The sequence below is a fragment of the Diadema antillarum genome, unplaced genomic scaffold (genome assembly GCF_040938485.1).
Source record: "Diadema antillarum isolate AM-2024a unplaced genomic scaffold, OU_Dant_1.0 scf00000226, whole genome shotgun sequence".
NCBI lineage: Eukaryota > Metazoa > Echinodermata > Echinoidea > Diadematoida > Diadematidae > Diadema > Diadema antillarum.
The window spans coordinates 3,028,302-3,048,357 of record NW_027271115.1 but is presented as its reverse complement, the minus strand read 5'-3'; the positions used below and the strand labels follow the sequence as shown (position 1 = coordinate 3,048,357).

General features: G+C 39.5%; 1 pseudogene; it reads left to right on the top strand.

The window, feature by feature from the left end:
- The first annotated feature begins 10,463 nt into the window (after positions 1-10,463).
- Positions 10,464-17,132, top strand: LOC139724680 (uncharacterized; annotated as a pseudogene).
- Positions 17,133-20,056: the final 2,924 nt, after the last annotated feature.

Below are 20,056 nucleotides of genomic sequence, written 5' to 3'. Positions count from 1 at the left end.
GTCGGTCGAGCAGGCAGTCAGTAAGGCGGTCAGGCGCGCGGTCGGGTGGTTGGGCAGTCAGTCCGTTGCAAAATTTTGTTTTGATCGAACTCCTCTCTCATTTTTTGAACAATTGACCCCAAATTTGGCATGTGTGACCACTATCAAAGGTAGATGTTCAAGACACCTTTTTTGTTAGTATCGTATTATATGTTTCCATGGTAACGGCATATTTTCATAAAAACTTTGGATTGAATTACTCTCTTATTTTTTTGAGCAATTAACCCCAAATTTGGCATGTGTGACCACTATCAAAGGAAGATGTGCAAGATACCTTTTTCGTTGGTATTGCGTAATGCATTGCCATGGCAATTATTTTCATGAAAATTTGTGAATCGATCTACTCATTTTTTTGAGCAACTATCTAACTCCAAATTTGGCATGTGTGACTACTAGCACAAGAAGATGTGCAAGACACTCCAAATATCTCTCAACATTTGGAATGTCCTCTGGTGTGGTATTGAGTCTTTTGTCCTCTGAAGCATAGGGGTCTGTGCTCAGCTTGCATGTGGCCAACTTCTGTAGTATCTGGCTTTCACTGTGCAAGCCAACTCCACAACGCATTGGGACACTTTTGGCTTGGGATCCCTTCCACCCCTGTTCTTAAAGTGACCAAGCAGATGCTCCAGGAATCACTAAAGCACCAACATGAGGTGTATAATGTAATATATTGAAGAAAGCAATGTACCCACTGGCGAGTATTACTATCATCAGGCATGTGCATGTATCTTACGTAAGCTCTGTATGCTGATTGCATTGTCAAGGTGTTTGCTTGTCCTCGAACATGATGTCGTGATTGGTTGTCAGGTAAATGATGACATCAATTGATGCATAAAGGTCTATTGTGTTGCATTTGCTTTGTTATTGCTTGACATTAGGCTTGAACACCACAGAACCTGCTGCTCTTAAGCTGAACATTATCTATCTATTTAGAAACATAATAGTTTCTAAATGGGCTTTCAATGACGTGTAGTTCTGCATGGCCTCTAATCTACATTGTAAATACCACTGAATACAAAGCAGATTTCATTGATAAATCAGCAAGTAAGACTAATCAACTAATACTTCACACTCTCATCCTTTTTCGTGACCAGTTGTCGCAATACTGACAGATATTGCCCCCTTAGTCGCTACGTTGATGTTGCCTGGAATGTCAACAATATTAGCAGAGGTTGCCTTGGTCGGTGTTGCCTATTCCGGAGAGATGGTAGTTGTACTGCCGATGAACCTGGATAATGAAGCATTGGAAGCTTGTTATCTTGTGGTGGATGTCATTGGGCAACCGATGTGAAATATGTGTACAGCGGCATACAGACAGACTATGCCTGCTCATGAATCTATTTGATGGGCCCAGTGCTGACTCTCCTTAAATTCAGCAATGCTGTTTGTATTGACGATTGCCCTGGCTTCCAATCTGTGAGCAGTTGTACAGATGGTACAACCTTCTTGGCACTTCTCTATAATCCATGCAACGAGCTGCTCCTCCATTTCAGGCCACTTTGCTTTCTTCCCCTGACGTGCCTTCTGCTGCTTGGGTGTTTGCAAGAGCTGCTGCATATCTGCTTGTCATTGCCGTACATTAGCCTCCGAATGTCATATCTTCTTCCTGCTTCCCGGTTTCTCTCCAATTTGGCAACTTGGGTAATTGGACACCCTTGAGCTTGAACACGGCGGCCGTCTGGCTATATTGGCCCAAATTGTTTAACCTATTCAGAAAGCACATACGTTTTAGACAAAATGTACCCCCCCCCCCCCCCCCAAGAAAAAAACAAAAGAAAAGAAAAGAAAAACAAAAACAGAAGAGAGAAATTATTTTTAGCTTTTTTCTCCTCAGGATCAAGTTACTGGGCCTTGTTTTGATACAGCAGGCCTATGATCTTACTGCGGAGGGCATGCCTGATGTGGGCCGGCTTCCCATCCTTAGCTCTGGCTGTAAAATCTGGAAAGAAACAAGGATGGGATGGTGAGGAGAGGGGAGGGGTGAGGGAAGAGTGTGAAGTATTGTGTGTCATCATTTGGAGAAGTACTGTATGTCCCTTTTGCAAAGGAAATATTGAAAGTTTTAAGTCATACATATCTTTTGTTCTGGAGCAGGAGGAATTTAATTCATGACCAGATTTTTAAAGGCAATTTTGTCCTCTCTTCTCTTCTACTGAGTTTTAACTTTTGAAATTTTGCATGACTTAGTAACTGATTAGTTCATTCAAAGTATAGAAGTATATGAACTTATTTTCATTCGCAGTAATGCTTTTTAGATCCATCAATTGCTTATCAGTGTAAAGAATGATTAATGGCAGGCTATTTTTGGTTTGTATGATTTCTCGCATTATATCAGTTTGGTGAAATTGATTTATCACGGTTTGGAAGTCATCGGCTAAATTTTTTATTTAAAATTTTGAACCTGTTTCAGATCTCTTGGGGCCTTTTGCTCATCTGTTAAGACCATGTCTGAATATAGCTTTCTTGCCGCAGCAGATTCAGACACTTTTTCTCTTATCATATCTCTTGTTTCGAGATCTGATCGCTGGTGAAAATTTGAAAAGTCCCCCGGTGATCATCCAATCAGTCCAACGACAACGGGAGCCCATCCTTGAAGGGTTTGTTTTAAATGCAAACATCGAGTGGCTGGAGAAGGGACATCGTTCCCCCAGGAATGATTGCCAGATCAACATTCATCTGACGCATTGTTGCTTTCACCCCGTCCGTCTTGTGGCAGCGGAATGCATCGAGCACCAAAAGACTGCACGGTCTGTTAAACCCTGCGTCATGTCTACCCCACACACACCAGAGCCAATCATTGACGAGACCCTCGTCCATCCAGCCTTTGTGTTGCGCTCTGACGATGACACTGACCAGGAACTTCTCCTTGGGCAATGTCTTTCTTTTGAAGACAACGCAGAGTGGCAATCTCTCTTCATCTTCTGTGCTGTCAGCATGACCATAAAACAATCCTTTTCGTGACCAGTCGTAGCAAGACTGGTCACGAAAATGAAATATTGAAAGTTTCACTGAAACTTCACCAGCGAACATTGCAATTGTTGAGTACTTCGGAAGAGGGTGATGAGTATTAAGCTGAACACAGCAATTATTGTTGATCTGGCAATGTGACAATAGCATCCATGGAAATTGCAAATTGAACGTGATCAGATCTCGAAACAAGAGATATATGAAAAGAAAAGGTGTCTGAATCTGCCCTAAGAAAGAACTATTCAGACATGGTCTTAACAGATGAGAAGAAGCCCCAACGAGATCTGAAACAGGTTCGAAATTTTAAATATAGGAATGCCTCCATTAAAGATGGATCAAAAAGAAAAAATTTAGCCGATGACTTCCAAACCGTGATAAATCAATTTCACCAAAGTGATATAATGCAAGAAATCATACAAACCAAAAATAGCCTGCCGTCAATTATTCTTTACACTGATGAACAATTGATGGATCTAAAAAGCATTATTGCGAATGAAAATAAGTTCATTTTTCATGCATATGGATGTATAGGCATCTATACTTAAAAAAATAAACTAATCAGTTATTAAGTCATGCCAAATTTTAAAAGTTAAAACTCAGTAGAAAAGAAGAGCGGACAAAATTGCCAAAAAGAAGTGTCTTAAATACACACTTGCAGATGAGTATGCTGCAGTGAATGCTCCAGAGCCACTGTTTTCTTCCACAGACATCATACGACATTGTTCAAAAGAGTTAATGAAATTACTAGTATCCAGACCTCCCAACCATTCTGAATTTTGAAGGAAAGAATTTACGTTTTGACCATTTCCAGCTCATTTTTCAGCAGGACTTTCCTATTTTTCTTGGTGATTTTATCATGCAATTCTCAGTCGAGAATATGATTATGAGGTGGGGTGTGGTGTGTTGTCATCGCATCGGCTGTGGCTTTTCTTTGGTCCTGCATTTCCAGCCAAATAGCCTCTTTTTCAGTTAGGAATGTTGGGAGATCTGAAATATCCTATAAATAATCCAAGATCCCCCTGGCGGCCTTTCCTTTTGAAAAGAAATTTATCTAGATTGAAGATTTTTCACTAGATTTCACAGTTGGTACATGCATTTGTTTTCACATCTTGTTCAAAATGACACTGCTAACAGAATTGAAAACTTGGTGCTTTGCTCCATCTTATTGGCTCTCATTGTGAAGTAAAATCCTGATGTCATTATGCCATAAAGTATGATTTGATGATTGTGATTTAGAACACATTTATCTTTTTTTTTCTTATACAATGATCACTGTCTAATGATGGAGGTAGTGCAATTCTCTTACATTTTTGCCTTATATACAGATTGGTAATTAGACAGATTTTCTTCTTTTTTTGCGTCATTATGATATTCTCGTCTATTTTGATTGACAGTTATGGCAAGCCAGGTGTCCTACGTATAAAATCAAAGAACTTGGTTTATCAATGGATTAAATTGGCTTAACAACACAAACAGACAATTAACCACAAAATAAATAGGTCATTAAAACCAAGGGTTTTTTTTTTCTTAATTTATGAGACATTTGGCTTTCCACAGGCAAGCTAAAGTCCCATAAATGTGATAAACTTACTAATCAGTTTATAGGTCAATAAACCAAGTTTGTTTGTTTTTTTTTAAATTTGTTTATGGGACATTTGGCTTTCCACAGGCAAGCTAAAGTTCCATAAATGTGACGTTTTTCCAGTTGTAAAACCAAGTTTTTTGATTTATGGGATATTTGGTTTGCCATAGACAGTGCCAAGAATTGAGTAGTTATGCTCTGAATACACAAGCTATTCTTTGTACACTTATTTTCTGTCCCCAAGTACATTTCATGCTTTATGGATGTACTATCAACCATTGACTGTGATCTCTGTGTGAAGTTGATTGTGATCAAGTGTCTATTAAAATGTTGTGAACTTCAGTTAATTCCTAATGATAATCATTATAGATTGTTGCATTTGAATTTGTTGCCACAGCATGCATTTTTTTTTCCTGATAAATTGGTGGAGAGGTAAGAGATACAATGTCACAGTGATAACCTTTTATAGTGTGGTAAGATCTAACAACATTTATGAATACCCCATTACCAGTAAATGCATATTAGATGTCTTCTGAAGCCTGTTTCTTCATCTCGTGGACTCACTCTAGGATTTTCTGGTGTGTGATAGGAAACTGATTCTGCAGTTGAAAGACAAGTTGTCATCACATCCCACATTCAATGTCTCATTTGAAAAAAAAAAATGAATGAGCATCCAAGTCATTTGATCATGGATGTGTGCAGCTTTAAAACTGTGCCTTATCTACTTGTATTTAGCAATAAATATCTAGTTTAAACTTGTCAGCCTTTCATAATGCTTTTTGTTTTATCTTTTCAATTCAATTCAATTCAATTGTTTATTTATTAGCTGCTGCTCAGTACAACTTCCATCTTTATAATAAAGCAAATTTTGAGGGTCATTCTTTTACAACCTCTTTGTCCTGTCTTTATCATTTTCTTGTACTTCTGCCAACATCATATTAGTGTGCGTTTGTGTAAATCAGTTTGTAATTCATGAGAAAGAGAACATGGTTTGATTAGTACACATATGGTTGGCAATTTGTATGCTTGGCAATTTGACTACCTATCGTACATCTAACATGAATCATGAGTAGATAATGAAGATGGAAACTTGGGCCAAGCATAGACTTCAAGAAAGGTGCAATGCGTTTTTTTTTTTTTTTTTTTTTTTTTTGAACTTTTTCTTTATGCAATGGATAATATAACTTCATTCTATCATGCATATGTTATCATAAGTTATGCTGTGCAGGGTTGCCTGCCACCAACTGCTCATTTCTTCTGTTGCTTTATACGTTCTGGCGTATAAATTCTGACAGTTTCCATTATTGCTTCTGCTGAAGTGAATTATTTGTGGGTCTCTGGGTGTGATTTACAACAACACCAAAAGAACCTACACCAAGGTTTATCCTAGTGGAGTTTTAAGATCTAAGATGTAAAATCTTTGATGTTACTCCTAGCACAGGAATGGCATCTTCTTGGTGTACAGTGCACTCTCGTTACAATGAACACGGTTATAACAAAATTTCGTGATAACGAAGTAAAACTTCTAGTCCCAAAATTATCGCCATTAAAGTCTATGGTACAAAATTCGCTTTATAACGAACATGGTTATAGCGACATTTTTGTTATAACAACCTGCTCTATTGTAACGAAATGCGGATCACTTCCAAAAATACGTAGTAGAACAAGCATTTATAGCGTCTCTGCATGGGCGAACGCTTCACATCACTGTGTGTTCACTCTGTGTGTCACGCACAGTTTCCGAGGGGAACTTTCATTATTGTAATGCAATAATCTGAATTTAGATGAGGTTCGTTTTATTGTTCCGAAGGTTCTTTATTACAAAACACACAGATTCTGATACACCTAAATGTCCATTAGTTCGGAAATGAAATAGGGTTACTTTGTTATTACGAACATTTTATTCCAAAGCTTCGTTATTAATAAGGTTCGTTAATCCGACAAAGAAATATAGTTCTCATTACGACGGTTTATTAGTCCGAAAATGATAAGAATTCCAAACATTCATTAATCGAAACATTGAAAACATATTTCGTTAATCCAAGTGAAGAAGGTGAGTCCACTTACAAAACTTAGGAATTACAAACCTTAAAATCGTCTTAAGAAAATTGAACCTTCGAAATAATTAACCCTTCTCATTTTTTTTTAATTAACAAACCTTCGGAATAACGAACCTTCTTTCATTTTCGGATTAGAAAACCTTCGGAACAACAAACCTTCGGAAAAGTAATCCTTTATCATTTCTTGATTTACAAACTTTCGGAATGTACCTCATTTCATGGAATAATTTACCTCAGAAATTAAGACAAATCACCAATATAAATAGAGTCATGTCTGCTTTGAAAACGCATTTGTTTACAGTGTAAGCAAACATGAAGCTCGGTACCATCACTGTAATTGGAATTGTATGTTTTTGTATAATCTTTTCATTTTTTTTTCAGCGCATAGGGACATTATCACTTTGTGTTATGCGCTATATAAGCACTGTCAATTATTATTATTATTATTATTATTATTATTATTATTATTATTATTATTATTATTATTATTATTATTCATTTTCCGATCAACGAACCTTCGGAAAACCAACAATATAAAAGTGTATTTACAAGTTGTATATATCTAAATTATGACCTTTCGGAATTCTTAACGAATCTTCGGAAGAGTGAAGCTTCAAATGAGCAAACCTTCGGAATCCTGGGAATGGCGAAACTTCAGAATAAGGAGCCTTTGGAGTAACGAACTTTAGTAAGAAAGGAACTTTTGGAATAGCGAACTGTAACCGAATCCTAAACCGTCATTTTCTTTACATGTGTGACAATACAAACAACTTTATGCTCTCTTTTAAATGTAATATTCAAACGAAATTAAAAAGGTACCATCCCATTTCACATTATATACGGCTCTGTAGTGTATGATGAGTATTCAACAAACGGAATGATATACTATGCGTGGTTTCGTTGTTTTCGTTATATAAATGTATTTGTTCGGTTACAACGAAATTTCGTTATAGTGAAAGAAAAGTGTCGGTCCTGAGCATTTCGTTATAACAGGAGTGCACTGTATTTTTGTAGAACAATTGTTGCTCATTGACAAAATCTGGTGTTACACAAATTTATGAAATGTCTGATATATTCTTTGTCCATGTGAGTAAATTTCAAGTTTGGAATTGTACCTCATGACTGGCATGATGGATCAGTTTACTCTGTATGATGCAGAGGAGAATTAAAAAAAAAAATACATGTTAATATATCAATATTTCCTCTTGTTGTATACTGTCTCCTACTTCAGTTGTCTGAGATGGCAAGAAGATATCATTACTTGATAACCGATACTTGTACATGTAGTGGATAGGTAAACTCCCCTTGATAAATAAGAGTTGGCATTTCTAGAGCCAAATGCTCTTTGAAAAGGTATTAAAATCAACACACACACACACACACATACACACACACACACACACACACACACACAAAAGCCAAGCACCAAAAGATTTCTGACATATCTATTCTTACTTGAGAATTTTTGCTGACTTATCTTCATGCCTGCTGGTGTAGGTGATTAAAAGAAAAAAATTATTGTAAATACTTTTAGTACATGTATAGAATAACCAAGTTGTAATACCATTGGGTCATTCTGTACATGTACTAAAACTGAAAAGAGACAAGACGTGAGACAAATACAGAAAATCATGTGATACATGTTAAAAAAGAGAGTTTATTAAAACAATGTACTTTCGAGTACACTGCCTAGTGCAGGCATGTACATTGCACATATAAAACAAAGATATATTTATGCATGTACTGGAATGTACATGGGGTTTGCAGACTTTTAATAATTAAAACACATACTACATACCCATAATCTTTGCTCAGTCACCATACAAAACGGTTCAATCATCAAACCTACATTGTCCATTCATAGTGTTAGGCTTTGCCCTGAAATACTATTGTAATTGTCCACATACTTGTACACATTATACCTGGGCCAAATGAAGAATACCTTACACTTTGATGGGAAATCTACGGCAGAATACGCCGTACTTGCCTATACCATATCGCTATTCCTTCCCTACCTGCTCTAAAACCGGCAAAGGTTCTCTCTAGTTCAGTAGAGAGAAACAAGAAAAAAGAGTTCCCTTTACTGCATAACGGGAAACCCCTTATGCCGTACTCCTTACGATAAAAGGCCACACTAACCTCGTGTCCTCCCCTTTCCTTTGCCGGCTCCTGCAAGGCAGTCACCTGTATCCATTCTACTGGCTATCTAACATGCCCTACTACCCCCTCTGACTATGTATCTCGCAAGTACTACTTTCTCAACCGAGATGGAAATACAGAGTGTATGATAGAGACGATGTCGGAGACTAAAGGAAAATCGGGGAACAACGACATGGCGGGGAGTGGCCATCACAAGGTGGGCTCTTCCGCCACTGTCGATCCGACTGAAATTCCTGCTCACAGAAGCGCACGGAACCCAGAGAAAAGGGGCTGTGCTGAATCCGGGCAGGATAAACCTCCCAATAAGCCGACATCAGATCGGGGGAGAAACGAGAAAAACACGAATGAACAGAAATCCATACCTCCCATTAAGCTGAACAGAGTACGGGGGAAAAATGAGAAGGATAAGTATGCTCACAAACCCAGGAATCTAAGCCTACCTCCCAAAAAGCTGACCAATGTTCGGGCGAAAAACGAACAAAACAAGGGCAACAAAAAACGATAGATCAGTCCGAGAAGTCAAACGGCCAAAATACAGATACACAGACCGTGCACGCCGTACAGAACATTACAGACTCGCTCGACATGAACGTAGAGGGTGCAATGTCTTTATCAGAATCCAACATGGATGACTCGAGTCACGCAAGTCACATAGAAAATGCTACGCAATCGACACGAAAATCCACCCTGTAGCACCCCGTAGCTCGAACTCGGTTCCGCCTGTCACTATTGCGGAACCATCAGCGGCGGCGGCTTGGTTTATTCAAGCCATCCAGATGGCTCTCCAAGAAAATAATCCGCCTTTTGGGGGAAGTTTGGACACGTCTATTCCCCACTACTCCAGCTCACCTGCGAAAGCTACCTGCCCCGACGGACCCGAGGGAAGGTCCACCCTCGCACCACTAGATTCCGCGGGCAGATCGGCCAGACGTTCACGCCCACGGGAACAGGAAGGAGCATGAAACCGTAACCATGGATCGTGCCCAAGCCTTCCACGATCATCGGGCCTCTCACGTTACGCCGCCTCTGTCCAATTGGATTCTGAATCGGACTCGGACTTGGGCTATCATCGCCCTACCGCGGCTTCTGGTTGTTGGAAAAGAAAACATCATGATTAAACATCCACCACATCCATGCTTCACCAGATAGAGCCTACAAGTGACGGAAATATTTCACCTCAGCTTCTGCATCAGAGAGAAGCTCTATGGCTGACACCAAAGCCGTCTCGGATTCGGCCAGGTCTACGACTTCCGATGACTTCCAAGACTCGGGAGGCGATCAAGTGGTGGATTCAACCGCACTCCCTAGAGACAGGAAAACTCTTCCGGGACCCCCACCCAACGAGGACTATTCTGACAGATGCTTCCAAACAGGGCTGGGGAGCTGTTTTGGATTTGAGCCAAGCAGGGAGCCAGTGGGACCCGCAGGAAAAGGAATGGCATATCAACAGACTGGAAATGCTTGTGGTCAAACGTGCACTCCAACAATTTTAGGGGTTAGAAGGGAAATCAGTCCTCATAAAATCGGACAACAGAACAGTACTTCGGGTGCCTGTGCATTGGCCGTTAACGCAATACAATTTGTATTGCATTAACGGCCAATGCACAGGCACCCGACGAGTAGTGACCTATCTCAACTGATGGGGGAACACGATCATGCACACTTTGCACCCTAACACTGGAAATTCTAATCTGGGCCAACTACATTGCCAATCTTATCTCGAGGGGAAGCTAGCTTCCAACAGAGTGGATGCTTCAACCCAGTGTAGTGAAACAAACGTTCAACCAGTGCGGTAAACCATCCATCGACCTATTTGCCTCAGCCCTGAACAAACAACTGAGAACATACTGCACGAAACAGGAGGATTCCATGGCTCTGGCAACAGACACTTTCTCTATCCCATGGAGCAATGTGCTGGCCTACGCATTTCCCCCTTTTGCACTGATCACCAGAGTACTAAACAAGGTCCAGAAGGATCAAGCGAATGTGCTGCTGATCACCCCATGGTGGCCCAGACGACCATGGTTTCCAACCCTCGTGAGCCTCTGAGAGACACACCGATAATCCTCCCAGTCAGGGAGGACATCTTTAGCCAACCAGGAACAACACAGTATTACGGGTACCCAAATCCATCCAATCTGAGACTAACACTGTGGCCAATAACAGGAATTCAGCAATTGAGGCAGGAATTTCATTGAGAGCTGCCAATTTTACAGCACAGTGTCTCAGAGTGTCAACAAGAGCAACTTACGACTCACGACTGCTACACTACACTAGATGGTGCAGAGAGAAGGAGATTGATCGAAGCAAAGCATCTGTAGGTGAGATAGCCGACTTCCTCATTTACCTTCATGATAAGAAATTGTCATTTTCCACCATCAAAGGTTACAGATCTGCCATAGGAGTCATGCACAAAGGTTTTCCGAATGGTGAATCCGTGTCCACCTCGGTTATGTTATTGAGACTGATGAAAATAGACCCGACAGGAAAATGTTATCACCAGCCTGGAGTCTCCCCAAGGTCCTTCAGGCCCTGGCTCGCTCCCCATATGAACCTATGCAGGAAGCAACTCTGAAAGATTTAACTATCAAAACCGTCTTTTTTAGTAGCGGCAGCCTAAGGATGTCAAAGCTCAATTCATGCCCTTTCTTCAGAGACTGAACACATACACTGGGAGAAAAATAAAGTGAGACTTCTACCACATGCACGATTTCTGGCGAAAAACCAACATGAAGCTTCACCATCGTTAAAAATTGTTCTCCCTTCTATATCCTCTCTCTTTTCAGTACCAGAAGATAGACTGTGGTGCCCTGTCTGGGCCCTCAAGTGGTATGTTCACAGGACTCAGGACCTTCGATCTCCAAAACAACTTTTTGTGAGCTTTCAGGCCCCACATGGTGCAGTGTCGCGTGATTCCATCTCTCGCTGGATAGTAACCGCGATAAAAGCAGGTGGTCAAGAAGCCCTATTTGCTAACAATATCCAAGCACATGGCACACAGGGACTAGCGGCTTTCTGGCACTTTTTAACGGGACTTCTATGGAAAACATCATGAAAGCGGCATACGGGGCTAATGAGAATACCTTTACTGCCTGCTATTTGTCCGATGTCATCCAAGCAGAAACCAGCTTCGCGAGGGCAGCTCTCGAGGGATCTCACCACTAAAAGGGGGTAAGTGTATCTTACACCCTTTGTCTTTCTCACCATTTCATACTGACTTTTTTCACATGTTCATGTCTTCAAAGGATACCATATCTCATGCATGTGACACTATTTCACGCTAACCTACACCCGTTTCTTCCCACCGCCAAAAAGAATATGTGGTACTCTGGTATAGCGATATGTATAGGTGAGTATGGCGTATTCTGCCGTAGATATGAATTTTCAGTTAGTGAAAATCAGATCTACTAAGTAGCCATACATACCTATACCAAACCCACCCTCCTCCTCTCGATGGTCTCAAAGTATGGGCGCCGATGGAAAGAGGAGGATACGAGGTTAGCGTGGCCTTTTATGGTAAGGAGTACGGGGTTTCCCATTATGCAGTAAAGGAAACTCTGTGAGGTTAGTTTGCTATCACAGACCCTTTTTTTTTTCTTGTTTCTCTCTACAAGAGCAAACCTTTGCCAGTTTTAAAGCAGGTAGGGAAGGAATAGCGATATTGTATAGGTAAGTATGATTATTTAGTAGATCTGATTTTCACTAACTGAAAATTCATTCCACATACATTATGAACTATAGACCCAGTCAGATTGCACAAAACTACACATAGTTTTATTTCCTGATATTTTGCTTCAGGTAGTTTGAACAGTCTGATCACAAACTGCTCAAAAACTTACCAGCAAAAAATTCCTTTTAAACTTCCTGCTTGCACTTGTAAAGCTTCTCTTCCCACAAAACTATGCCTAATTTTGTGTGGTGTGACCACGGCTGAAACAGGAAGTTTGTTGCTTGATTAGATTCACTTCACGTTGTATATTATGCATAATGCACATTATTTTGCTCACTGTTGTGCATCTCATTTTTTATATTCACGGAGGGTGCACAGTTTTATCTGTTTGGAGCATCTGTGTTGAACTGTTACAGACCGAATCTACAGGTAGTTTTACGTCACTCCCACTACACAGTTCTGTCAGTAGCATGATTGTGTGCTCAAAATTACAGGAAGTTATCGGAAAGTAATCAAAGCGTAATTTCTTGCAGTCTGAACAGGGCTAATAAGAAATGATTGATGTGAAATGGAAGACGTTAATTTCTCACCATGAAGACAAATGATGAGACAGTAAGTCTTCACAGGCAAACAATTTACCACTCAAAAGTTAGAACTTTCTATTGTACAGTTACAATCAATACTGAAACAACAAAATTTATGATCCAATACATGCATCACTGATATAGTTTATAGCAACTGTTAATGCTTTTACAACACTTATTATAACTGTCCAATATGGTCTGCAAATCCTGAGGCAAGTCTCAATACAGGGGTTTCTCAGTGAAGTTAACTGTACAACATTGCACACTTTTTATCACAATTTGAACAGGAATGATCCAGAAAATGTGAATTTTTCCACAGGAGATCATAGATTCTTCACAAGTTTTTTAACTTTATATCGTTTTAGCCTGCTACAAACTAAGACACAACATTTTTCGCTTTTGGATGTCTGGAGCTGTTTGTAGTAGCTAACACAATGTTTCATTCACATGTAATGCTGGTAGATTATTTAGAGTTTTGGTGCATACATTTTTTTTGTACATCTTTACCTCCATTTCTTTTGGTATAGTTTATCCTTGAGATCTACACTTAAACCCTGTAACAACACATACAGACATAAAGAGGAAATACTTGTACACACTCAATTCATATTGAGTAAACACATGAAGTAACATCACTTTCGAATTGAATTCATGAACTCGGCGAAAATTTAGGAGACTGCATTCCCCTACTCAAGGCCTTTATTGGTAGAGTACTGACAATTCAGCAGGGCTGCCATAACAATAACATGATTATCGTTGTGGCTGTTTTTGTTGCCAGTTTCATCGAACTCCTTCCCATATGTCATTCTAGTCAATGGACTCATACGTGTGTCTACTGTGCTCCCTCATTTTTCTTCTTATGGCCAATCACCAGCTAATCTGCTCCTTCAGAGTGGGCCCATGATAAATAGACCACTCTGATGCTCGGCTTCCTACCAGATAGGTCCTACCCATTTAAGCACCCTGGTTAAAAAGAGCACAGCAGACAGAGTGCGTTGCTCGGGAACACATGTGCCTTGGCAATTAAGGCTTGAACCCACAATTTACTCATCAAATGTACATAGCACACTCACTAGACTGAATACCCCCATCTACGTGAATACACCTTTGCTCCATCCATCTAGTGGATAATCATGGCCATGAATTCTACCTGAAGCACCTTGTACAATATTGGTGGACTCCCCTCATATTAGCAGGGACATAGAACCACTGAACACCTAAAACACAACGGGCACAATGCAAACACTCTGAGTAATGCTGTTTGAAGGACACAGTTACATTGATGGCTATGTTTGAGCACCCAAAAGCAAACCAACCGAACTGTACCATACCACACCATATACTACCATGCCAGATTGGGAGCAAAAGAGCATTGTCAAGATAGTGTACCTCATGAGTTATTTTTGGACTCAAGTCAGATGGGTGACACGTTTTTGAAGTAACAAGGTCATGTATTTGGGGCACTTATGCTTCATACAGGTGTCCCTAACACACAGGGCTCATACGCGTCAGGGAATTTCTGGAAAGTCAGGGAATTTAAAAATACTTTTTCAAGAAGCAAAAAGTCAGGGAAAGTCAGGAAAAATCATTTTTTCAAGATATTTGTTAAAATGGTATTTGATTTCTCTTACCAACAAAGGAAAAATAGTTTGTCAAATTTGTGGTTTATCGTATTAAGACCGTTTTCGTAATAAACTCAACGCAGATATTGTGTCTATTGCGTCCTTCATGTGCATGTGCACGTGTACTTGTGTGTATGACTACCGACTTGCAGTGGTGTAAGGTGCCGTGGTGCCTTTGTGTACACATACATGTATGTATGACATGAGCGCTGCTGGTGATGTGATTGGCATTAATTGCGTGCATGATCGAAGCGTCAGTCATCTAATAACACGAATGTATGATTACTTTTGGATCGAGATAGTGCTTTGATTTTGATATAAAATTTGAATTAAAGCATTTTATAACAGAATATTGACAACACAATCATTTCAATGTAAATAATTTTACATCATATGCCACTCATGTGTTCTTAAGAACCTCTCAAAAAATTGTGTCTGCTTAGCTTACTCGACGGACGATATTGCAACCTCGTGGTTGCTTATTTATAAAGGCGAAATTATCGCAAGTCCGCATTTAGGCTGCGCATGTGAGCTCTAGCTAGCTAGCGCTACTTTGCTGCAGTGCGACTGGCCTCTCTCATGGTTGTTTTCCGCAAGTCTGCCTTTTTGTAGGTACAGGTACGTAGTTAGTGTTGTGGAACTGCCCAACAAAAATTTAGAATTCACTGAACACAAGGGGAATCACGATAATGGCAACAAATCTTTATGGCCAAGAAAGTGATGCAGGAAAATGAATATCAAAATGTTTAAAAATTGCTTGCATGAAATAATAAGAAATAAATTTGTTTTTGGTGATGCTTGCATGGCCTATAAAAACTGATAATATTAATAGGGCAAGTGCAGAAGCTGCATTTTGGGGTGGCTATGGAATCTTCCATTGCCTTACAGGGGGAATTACTTACATCTTCTGTAAAGTACTTTTGTGCAAGGGAATGCGGATATTTGTTGATTCATTTCAGTTATTTCTGACTGAATATTCATGCGTTGTGGATGAGCTTTTACTCATTTTCCATCGGTTTGTAAGCATTATTTGTTAATTTTCCAGTTTCCCTTCCCTGTACTGCAATGTGGGATTTGTGCGCCGATAGGATCATCGGAACAATTACAGCTGAAAGAGATATTGTGTCGTTGATACTTTCATCAAAAGTCTTGTTAAAAGTTAAATCTTACTTAGATGTGGAAATATTTCCGTTCATGATGAGGGTAGAATATCTACGCAATCGTCATCATGCCTAGAGAGTGTATATTTAATGAGCGGTGGCTCGATTCAGATGACTATAAGCCGTGGGTTCAGAAAGTAGTTGGCGATCCATGAAATTTCATAGCCTCCTACAGGCAGAGCTGGAAAGAGATGTGGGCTCTACTCTCATCAATGTGGGGAGCTGTGGCTTGCATATTGACCATGGTGAATTCAAGAAGGGAGCAGCAGACTCAGGATGGAATGTGGACAGTTTTCTTAGTTGTTTGTTACCTATTCAAGGACTCACCAGCACACCGGGAAGATCTTTTCAAAGTTGTAGGAAGCAAGGACACTCTCCTGCAGCTGAAGTTCTGTAAGACACGGTGAGCCTTTGAGCTTTGTTACAAGAATTCTCATTTGTGGTAGATTATTATATTAAATACAAGTAATATTAAATCATATAGTAACTAAACACATCCACTCAGAGTCTCAGTTCTTATATCACTGCAAGATATGTGCATTTTAGTTTTGTAGTTTATGATATCAAAACAGTGAATTATTGAATAGACAGTGTTATAGCCAGGATATTGTAAGTACTGGGCATTAATAATGCTACATTTCTAAATGATATCCTGATAGATTTATGAATATCATAGTTCCTTCATGGAATGGGTTGCCAATTTTATTTCTAACAAGTTTATATAATGATTGGTCATGTCAAAAAGAAAAACTTGTTGAATTTCTTCCTTCACATTCTTAATGTGCTCTTTGACGTCTCATCTTGCAGCTGGGTTGAAAATGTTCAGGTGGAAGAGAGGGCACTGCAGATAATGCCCAACATCCAGAAGTATGTGTCTGCAGCAGATAACAAGCAAATACCTAGACCTGACAACAAATCCTTTCAAGCAGTGAGAGAAGGATGCAAGGATCCACTGATTAATTGCAAACTTATGTCCTACATTTCTATCGCTAGGCAGATACAGGGCTTCCTCACTTTGTATCAAACAGACAAACCAATGATGGTATTTCTGGCCAAGGATTTGCAAGCGTATGAAAATTTAATGCAGAGGTTCATCAAGCCAGAGATTCTCAGCAGTGCAACGACAGCACAAAAATTGATGAGCATAGATGTCAAAGACAAGAAGAATCACTGCTCCTACCAAAAAGTGGATGTTGCTTTCAGGGCAGACAAAGCAGTGAAAGATCTGTTGCATGGAAAGAAAACAAGCGAAAAGCAAGTACTTGAATTTCGAATGCAGTGTAGATAAAGGCCTTGTAGATAAACTGACAACCAAGTGTCCTTTGCAGTACAAGCTCACAAGAAATCTTGCATGCCTTGATCCTCGTGAAATGGCAAAGAATGATATGAATGAGCAGAATAAACAAAAGCTTAGAAGAACACTCCAAGTTCTTGTAGACACAAAACGCGTGGATGAAGCATCATGTGACTGTATTCTAGATGAATACAGTGCCTTTCTTTCTGATGTTCACAATAGCTTGGGAGACTTCCGAGACTACAACTATTCATCGTCAAGGCTAGATGTGTTTCTTCATGAAAGGATGAATGGTAGAAGTGAATATCAGCATCTCTGGAAAGTAGTTCGGATGATATTGCTTCTTTCCCATGGGAATGCATCTGTCGAACGTGGCTTTTCTGTCAATCGACAAGTTGAGACAGACAACCTGGCAGAAAGGTCATATATAATTATAGCCAAGAGAATCATCTGTGACCACATTCAGGCAGTTGGTGGAATGAGTAGGGTGAACATCTCAAAGGAGCAAGACAGCAGTATCATACCCATCTGGAAGAGCAGAGAAAACAGAAAGACCAGGAGAAGAAAACACAAAAAGAAAATGCCTGTCAGATGAAATAGAAGAAATAGAACTGAAAAAGAGGAGGGTTGAAGCTGGTGCCAAGTCCCTTGAAAAAGCAGCAGATGACTTTGCCCTTCAAGCTGAAGCAACAGGCAAACTGACACTCATAGCAAAGTCCAACAGTATGCGAAGAAGTGCAAAAGACAAACAAAAGCAGCTGAATGAAATCGAGAAGACACTGGACGAAAAGCTTGTAGAACTGAAGAATATGTAGTTAAAGGTAATCAGGAGTATTTGCACTGTGATTTCATTTTGACTGAAACTGCCCATAAGTCATTCTTTTCTTGCTTATCTCTCATAAGATAACATTCTGGTACACAACAATATTGCTGATAAGTGGTGCACATGTTTAATTTAAAGAAATTTGGAAATAAATTGCCATGTTGGTCAAACACCAAGCCACCAACACAGAAAAGCATATATGGGACTGTAATAAAAGGAGAATATCTGCCGAGTGGCGAACTCTAAATTTAAGGCCATGTTTTAACTTCAATTCTACAAATATTCAAAATATTCATGGAACAGTTCCAATATAAGATTCTTTCAAATGCGAAACAAACTGATAGGAACTCTTCAAAAGATTTTTCAACATTGTGGATACTCCAGATTACCTTTAAGCAATTGCCATAATTTGTTCTTTACTCAATTTGTTGTAAGTACTAGAAACCAGCCTCTTTATTGCTTTAATATTCTTATACTGGTTTAGTTTAGGGGAAGCTTCCATAGGCTTTTATGCAAACTAAGTGAATAAAATTTGGATTAACCAATCAAGAGATATGATTTTTCAGAGTTCAGGTTTAATTTCTTGTATGCCAACCTCTCAGGTGGCACTGTGCTAATATTTGTGACGTCACAACATGACAACTACATCTATTGGAGTTGGTACACAAATTTCACGAAATTTTCACTTGTTATGGAAATTCATCTTCCCTCTACATTTATACTTGAGGATGTTAGGGCTTAGATGATTGTGCATACATTTATTATTGAACTTGATCAACTGGATTATCGATATCCAAGAAAAAAAACCTAAAATTGTGAAATTCTATGTACAAATTCAAAAGAGAGTTGTCCTCTATTGTGATATCACATATTCTGGCATAGTTCCGTCCAAAGAGGGCAACATACACAATTTTGCATAAATCTTGTTAACAGGTTATCAAAATTTGCTCAACATTTATTACTGTCGGGATTCTAAAATTGTTTCTCTCACTCGCCTAATCCACATTGTTGTTTGGGGAAAAATTCCCCTTTAAGGAGCTTCTTTCAGAACAAAGCATAAAAATGGATAACCGAGTATACACACTTGTTTTGTGTTTTGCTTCCTAGTATTATGATGATGTATTTTTACACACTTTAGAATAAGATGTGTACATCGTGTAAAATGGTCATGGAAATTTACATTTTCTGCTCTGGAAAGTCATGGAAAGTCAGGGAATTTTGAGAATGTGGAAGTGTATGAACCCTGAACACAGAGAATAACTCTTTGTATCATGATGAATGTGCGAAGTGACATGCACATTCTTCTCATGTCAACAAGTGGTACAATACACCTTTGGACCACTTGCATTCACATGCTCTGTTGCATGGTACAGTATGGTACAGTGTGCTTTTGGAGCACATTGGGAAGTGGTCCATTTTTGGCACGGTAACAGTATGGTACATTTTGGGAGCATTTGAGCTCACACTGGTAGTATGAAGGGTGGAGATAAAGTGGAGGTGGGGTTGAGATGGGGGTTGGGGGAGGTTATGTCCCACATTGAGCTAGATTCAGAAATTTATAGCTTTTGTTGAAGTTGTGCCTTTATGATACCAATAAATTATACAGACCTATTTCAACAGAGGTGGTACAGTAGTTCCCTTTTGCAAATCTCCCTCACTTTCAAAAATTTCTTTAGAAAATTGGACACGATATCAGTTTATAACATGGAAAAAACATTACTCCCAAGCTGAAACAGCCCATGCATTCAACAGTGACAAAATGGAGGAGTACTGTTTGACACCATAGAGAGAGGTAAACTGTTGTCAGGGGGTGGCCTGTCATACAAAGGAACCTTGTAATAATGAGGACCTACAAGACCACAACTGTCTTGTTACACTGTGTTTTTACTATATCGGGGTGACAGGGTACAAAAATAAAGAAATATACAGAGTTGGAAGTTGCAAAATCACCTTGTTGTATTAAAGGGGTGTGAGATATCCAACCTCTTTATAAGAGATTCCATACTTGTATATAGGAGAGTCCCAACACTGCCCCAGGGCCAACTTTGACACTGCTTTCCAGGTATTGTGGTGGGCTATCAATATAGCTTGTTGT